The sequence below is a fragment of the Cryptomeria japonica genome, chromosome 7 (assembly GCF_030272615.1).
Source record: "Cryptomeria japonica chromosome 7, Sugi_1.0, whole genome shotgun sequence".
NCBI lineage: Eukaryota > Viridiplantae > Streptophyta > Pinopsida > Cupressales > Cupressaceae > Cryptomeria > Cryptomeria japonica.
Genome location: NC_081411.1, coordinates 86,101,937 through 86,109,593, shown reverse-complemented (window position 1 = coordinate 86,109,593; position 7,657 = coordinate 86,101,937).

The window sequence follows — 7,657 nt, the reverse complement described above, 5'->3', positions numbered from 1 at the left end:
GCCTTGCTCAATTCTTTCATACACTTTCTCTTGTCTTTACTCCCATGAAATAAAGGCCTCCTTCATGGACCAATTCTTTCACATAAGGCTTGATGGAATCCACGAATCATATTTGGTTCCATGAAACAAATTAAATTTTAACACTCAACTCATATGCCATGGACAAGGGTTGCAATAGACTGTGAAATCGGTCCCAATCAGCATCTGCCACTATCCAGAATTTCAACATTTTACTACATTCAAATTTTGCACTTCACACAAATAGAATGTTGCACACCATTTCCATTAATGCCATCGGATAGGGAATTCGGGCCCCTAGCCCCACGATGCCAACAAAATAATCCTGCAAATCAAAACAAACAATGCCCAATACCTCTCACATTATTAGCTATCAAACTTGAACAGACTACTAACATAACCCATATTTATGGGCATCACCACATACTATGTCGTTGCATAGGTGTTTGATACTCTCCAACTTTGTGTTTCACCTAATTCAACCTTCCCTCTCATTAGCGAGGTACTTGATCAGAAATAAGTCACAGTATTCAATAAAATGAAATATTTAATATTTAATCAATTTTTGTCTTTCTATAAATGTAATAACCTTTCAATACTAGATTTTCTTTTTGACTTCCGATGAGGACATAAATGTAGTGGTTGTTCAGCTTCTTTGAAAGCTTATAAATAAGATCAATTCAAATCCAATTGCAAGGAGTTGGAGAGTTATAGAGTTATAGAGTTATAGGCATACAACTCTTAGGACGAATTTGCAAAGCTATGACATGCATCTCATCTGTTGAGTTAGCCAATTTGTATCAGCTCTCATGAAGTCCACAGGCATATGCTCCTTCACAAGATTGCCTAAATTGTACAGGCTCGGGCATACAACTCTCCTTTACAAAGTTTTCCCAAATTGAATAGATTCTAGGCATACAACTCTCTTTTACAGAGTTTGCCCAAATTGAATAGAGTTCTAGGCATACAACTCTCTTTTCCAAAGTTTCCCCAAATTGGATAGATTCAAGGGCGCACAACTCTCTTTCACAGAGTTTGCCAAAAATTGTATGGTTCTTACATATTTTCAATGAAATGAAATTTTATGTGATTTATTATGTGTTTACAATACCACAAATTCTACTTTGGGTATTATCCTCTGAATTCACAAAATAATTCAGATCAGTGGTATCAGAGCCATTTTCAATCACTGGAGGTGCATCTATAGATATAGGGCAGTTACTAGTGCCTACTACAAAGGCATTGTTGGTGCAATGTTGGTATATGATATAACCAAGCGACAAACCTTTGATCATGTGGTGAGGTGGCTTGAGGAGTTGAGAGGCCATGCAGACAATAATATTGTTATCATGTTGATAGGAAACAAATGTGATCTTACTGACAAACGTGAAGTGCCTATAGAGGATGCACAAGAATTTTCTCAAATAGAGGGTTTATTCTCCTTTGAAACATCCGCACTAGAGGAAACAAATGTGGAGGATGCATTTATGAAAGTCTTGACAGAAATCTACAAGACAATAAGTAGGAAAGTCCTTACTGCAAATGAAGAACAAAGAAATGGAAATGCAACTTCGTTGACTGGCACAAAAATTGTTCTTCCCAGCCCAGTACAAGAGGTCAATGCCAAGAAAAATAATTGTTGTATTTTAACATAAGTATTTTTTTTTCTACTAAAGGTCTCAGCATATTGTCATCCTTATATATTGGCTTGCATTTATGTCCTTAAGGCATAACCTATTTTCCAGAAAGTATCTTTATTTATGATACTGATTTTGGTTCTAATTTTGTGTTCTGGGGAAGTCTCTGGTCCTATACTATCAAGAAGGTGGGAATTTGAGAGCAAAGAGTTTGAGTTCAACTTGGACAAGACCCACGAAGCACCAAACAACAATGCAATCAAAATTTTATTTGGAAGATGATCAAGCAATGGGGCCCATTGCCTTTGAAGATGGGACGAATGATCAGAAATAAGTCAGAGTATTCAATAAAATGAAATATTTAATATTTAATCAATTTTTGTCTTTATATAAATGTAATAACCTTTCAATAATGGATTTTCTTTTCGACTTCTGATGAGGACATAAATGTAGTGGTTGTTCAGCTTCTTTGAAAGCTTAGAAATAAGCTCAATTCGCATCCAATTGCAAAGAGTTGGAGAGTTATAGAGTTACAGAGTTATAGGCATACAACTCTTAGGACGAATTTGCAAAGCTATGACATGCATCTCATTTGTTGAGTTAGCCAATTTGTATCAGCTCTCATGAAGTCCATAGGCATACGCTCCTTCACAAGATTGCCTAAATTGTACAGGCTTGGGCATACAACTCTCTTTTACAGAGTTTGTCCAAATTGAATAGATTCCAGGCATACAACTCTCTTTTACGGAGTTTACCCAAATTGAATAGAATTCCAGGCATACAACTCTCGTTTACAGAGTTTGCCCAAATTGGATAGATTCAAGGGCACACAACTCTCTTGCACAGAGTTTGCCAAAAATTGTATGGTTCTTACATATTTTCAATGAAATGAAATTTTATATGATTTATTATTTGTTTACAATACCACAAATTCTGCTTTGGGTATTGTCATCTGAATTCACAAAATAATTCAGATCAGTACTGAAGACAAATGTAGATTCAGATCCACGCACATACTCCACTGTCCCTGTGCTGCTTGCACCACTGGCCAAAATTTGGGATTCTATTCCATGCGTTACCTTCAAACTTAAACATCCTTGTTCTCATCATATGGGAATCTCAATGTGCCGCTTCCAGCATTCACCCCTTTCATTTGCCCTATCTTGTCTTGCCTCACGTACTTGGTGCGTTGATATCCCTTATCTTGCGCCTTTCTCTCCCTTTCCTGTCGTGCGGGCTCATTTCATTTGGACGGGTCATTCTCCTTATCCCGCGGCCATTTTTGTGTGTCTCCTTTTCCACACGGGATAAGACCACTGCTTCCCGTCCACTCTTCCACTTAGCCTGCGGCTCTTTTGGCACTCAATTCTTAATCGATACCCATGATTCTTTATGGGGCATTTTATGTTGTTGGGCAGTCATCATTCATTTTTCAACTCCGAGCAGAGATGGCGCTGAGAGGGTGTGAAAAAAGCGATGCTAGAGAAAATCATGGAGCACAACTTCACTCCGACTAAACGCTTTTACCTTTGAACATTCAATATTTCAACAGTAAACAAATTCTAAATGTGAACCTCCAACAATCAATATATCCACGGGGCCTTCATTGTGCTTAAAAAATTATCCCGCGTGCTTTCTGGCTGCCTTGGCGAGATGCATGGGATAAGCGTTTTGGCATGCTACCTCTGATTTGTTTATCCCGCGTATTGATTCGCTCCATCTCTGTGACCTGCGGGATAAGGGATTCACCTTCTTGCCCAACACTTTTCCTTATCCCGCGAATTTTTTCAGCCTCCTCCTGAGCTGTGTGGGGCAAGAGAAATAAAGACTTATAAAGTCTTTTAAAATCTTTTACCCTCCTAACTCCTTTTTATTAAAAAATAATCAAAACCTCCCCCACTTATTTTTGAGTGGGCCCACCATGCAATGACATAGGAAAGTATTTAGATAAATCATTAAAAAATGATTTATTTTCTATTTCTCCACTTTAGTGCAGAGCATTACATTGATTACTCCCACTGCCTTAAGGGGAAAATAGATATTTTGTTACAAAGTCCATGGAGTTTAAGAATAATTTATTGGCCCATTCATTAAACTAATTTTTTTATCACATTATTTAAAAAATAGGATTTAAATAACATGTATCTCCACATATGGACTTTACTTGGTCAAACTGGGTGTTGCCATTAGTTGGGCCCTAAAGTGGGCCTAGCTAAAAAAAATTTGTTTCCATGCAACTAATCTGACCAAAATGCTTTAATTCACTTAGTGAATGTGCTTGGGATCTGAGAAATGAGTTCGGAATCTTCAAATATGACTTTATTTCAACTTTGGTTTTTCCTCAAAACACCTAAGTAGCCTCAGAAATGAGCTTTAAAAATTGAGCAAAACATCTGATAAGATCATGAAGCCTAGCACATTGGTAGAATGAAACACATAAAATTTGGGGCATTTGATGGATCGTCGAAACTAAACTCGAGTCAAAAGTTATTAACTGCCAAAGTTGGCTACTCAGGCTTCTATGAAACAGAACCTGTTTAAACAACCTAAGTAGCACTTAAAACCTGATTTGAAATAATATAAAATCAGTACCTCATGCACCGCCACTTGGCACATTGATAGATCAACATACCATGAATAGGTGTGGAAGAGGGTTTGACCTAATTAGGTCACATGTCTTTTGAGGTTGTTCATTATGTATCTTCAGAGTTGTTTGATATTGTTTTAGCTAATTTTGTCATATCATGATTTAGACATGTGGATAATTGAGAAATATTCCATGGCATAGATCACAAGACTATTCCTTCCACCTTATTTTATGGATTTTCTATTTTCTTGGCTATTGTATTTTTTTCTTCCTAAGGGGAGGAACATGGTTTTGCACTCTTGGATCTTCATCAACATTCATCCTCAAGTATTCATCTTTGACATTGGAGGTTCGTTCTTATGGGGGGAACATTGCCTCTTCTTTTCTCTCTTATGGGGGTAACATTGCCTCTTCTTTTCTCTCCTATTGGGGGATCTTGATTTTATTTATGTGGTTGATTCAATACTTGGGAGATATTTGGAGTCCTTCATTCTTAGTCACATGTACTCTTTTTGGTCTCATTGGTTCATGCTAAGTCACGTGTACTTTTATTCATTTATGTTATGTCTCTTTTGGAGAGGATATTTCTCCCACTAGGTCTATATTTAAATAAACTATTAAGCATCATTATATTCATAAACTGTATAGAAAAAAAAATTATTTATAATTTAGTTTTCAAGAAATAATAATATTGAGTATTATATATTAGAATAATATTAATATGTTACATAAACGAGGGAGCTAGTGAGAAGATTATTGAAAAGGTGGCGTGGGATGGTTTCAAGGAGGGAGTGGAAAGCAATGATTTTCAAGCTTTAGTAGGTTTGTAGAGTTGGACAAGTCACCTTATTCCTTGGCAAGTGCCAAGAGGTCCTAGTTTTGGGCAAAGGAATGACCTTATTTTGTAAAAGATTCCCTTGAAAAGGGAGGAGAGAATATGGTCCCATTGGGAATTTTGGTGATGTAATTTTGTTTTGATTAAGTAACTTTTTTTTAATTAGGTAATAGAGGGAGTAATTTTGTTTTGATGTAATTTTGTTTTGATTAATTATTGTTTAAAAAATTATGTAATTTGATTAAATTATATGATTATTATAATGAGATATATTTGGTAGAAAAAAATATTAAAATATGCTCCACATCAAAATCATATTTTCTTATAGAAGGATTATTCCATTATAAACTTTTCATGAAGTACATATGAAACTTTAATGATCATATAGTTAAATATGATAGTAAAGTAAAATTTATTTGATATCTAACTTTCTAATCTTGAAGCATGTAAGACTTCTACATGTAGCACATGTTCAATTCCTCAAATTATTGACAACATACTAGCACATTTTTGTATTAAATGTGTAGTCATCTCCAACATGAGTATTTTCATTTGACCCCTTAGAAAAGGCATTTTTCCACCATATATTTCTTATCTTGGGTAGACCTATTAAATGCATCTGTTTTCATGTAGATAAGTTGTGACAATCTTGTTGAATTGAGAAGTAATTTTCTCCTTCATATAACATTGTATTGTAGAAGCCAACTCACCACATTCTCTTTCAGCCTTATATTACCATTCATTAAAATACAATTAATCAATACTTGTGTTAGATAGATTATATCCATAGTGATAATAGTATTAAACACATATTTAAATAAAATAAAAAAATGGCATTTCATTGTGTAGACACCTAAAAATGTCTCATTGATCACGTACTAATTATTTGTGTAATTGATTAAATAATTGTTTAATTGTTTAATTAAGTTAACTAATTAATTCTTCTAATTTCATATTTCTTCATCATCTTGATAAGTATTTTATTTCCTCTTCTTTCATCATTTAGTCATTTTAACCATTTTCTAATGCTAATTAAATATTTATTATTTAATTAATTTTGATTAATTCCCTAGTTTAAATCATCTTTATTGTTTAAATAAATTCCATTTTCAGTTTCTATTTCTATTTCTAATCAATTAATCATTCAACCCTTTTCTAAATATTAATTAAATATTTATTATTTAATTAGTTATGATTTAATCCTTTAATTTAAATAATCTTTATTATTTAATTAAAGCCCACTTCTAAATAATTAAATAGTTTATTTAAATTATTTAATTAACCAATTAATTCTTCTAACTTCATTTAATTTCAATAATTCTTCAATTTCTAAATAATTAAATATTTTCTTTAAATTATTTAATTAACTGATTAATTCTTCTAATTTCTTCCAAATTTAAATACATGTGCATGATTTTAAAAATCAAATTGAAACTCAAAGTCAAGTTCTAAATATATTCAAATACTAAATTGAATTTTAAATAAACTCAATTATTTGAATAAATCTCATGTAAAAATTAAATTGAAAATCTATGTCAAAGTGCAAGCACATGCTGAGTTAATTAATTCAATCAATCAATTAATTAAATCATTATCTTTCCAATTCCTATTTCTATCTTCCACTTTGCTTTCTTCCAAAAAGCATTCAAAAAGCTTTCAATCACTTAACTATTCCATCTAAATTAATTAATTAATTCAATTATCTCTTCAATTCCTATTTCTATCTTTTAGTTATCTTTTTCTAAATAAGGCTTTCTTTTTCATCCTCTTTATTTCCTCTAATAATTCTTTTTCTTCCCTCAGTCAGCTTTTTCTCAATCAGTTGACTTAATTAATCTATTCAATCTATTTTGTTTCACCTCCAAATCAACAGTTCAACTATCAATATTCATGTGAGCTCACCTGAGTTCCACCTTTGAATCAGTCTTCTCCAATTATCTGTAAATTGAGCATTCAATCTCCATTCTCAACAATCATGAACTTCGAATATTTGTGTCAATTGCAGGTTGCCAGTGTGATATCTGAGAGCCATCATACCACAAAGAAGAGAAGAGCAATGGAAGCTATATGCGATCACGGAATGGGGAGTTTTCATTAATATATTTTACATTCCTATTTCTTATTTGTATTATTTCATTGTCTATTTATTTTAATTCTAATTAGGATAGGGATTCATGATTTTCCTTTTCATTCCTAGTTTTATTTATACATTAGATGAATTTTTACATCTGACATTTTGGTGAACCCGACGTGAAAATTATTGATGAGCTTTATTTCATCTTAGTTTGTTGGTTCTTTTCTCATCATCTCTTTCTAAATCTTTTCTATCATCTAACATTATTCTTTCATCAATCTATTCTCTCATATTCTATCTCAATATCATCTTCACACCACTTATGTCTATCTTTAATCAACTAACTATTCTTTCATCTCACATTCTTCTTTTTTTGAGAGATCACTCATGTCTTTAATGCACAAACAATCTCTCAAGGGGGCATTACACCATAAGTATCACTGAGGCATACTGGGGCAGAATTGTTTTTCATTTTATTTGAAAGAACATAATTCTGACATAGTCTC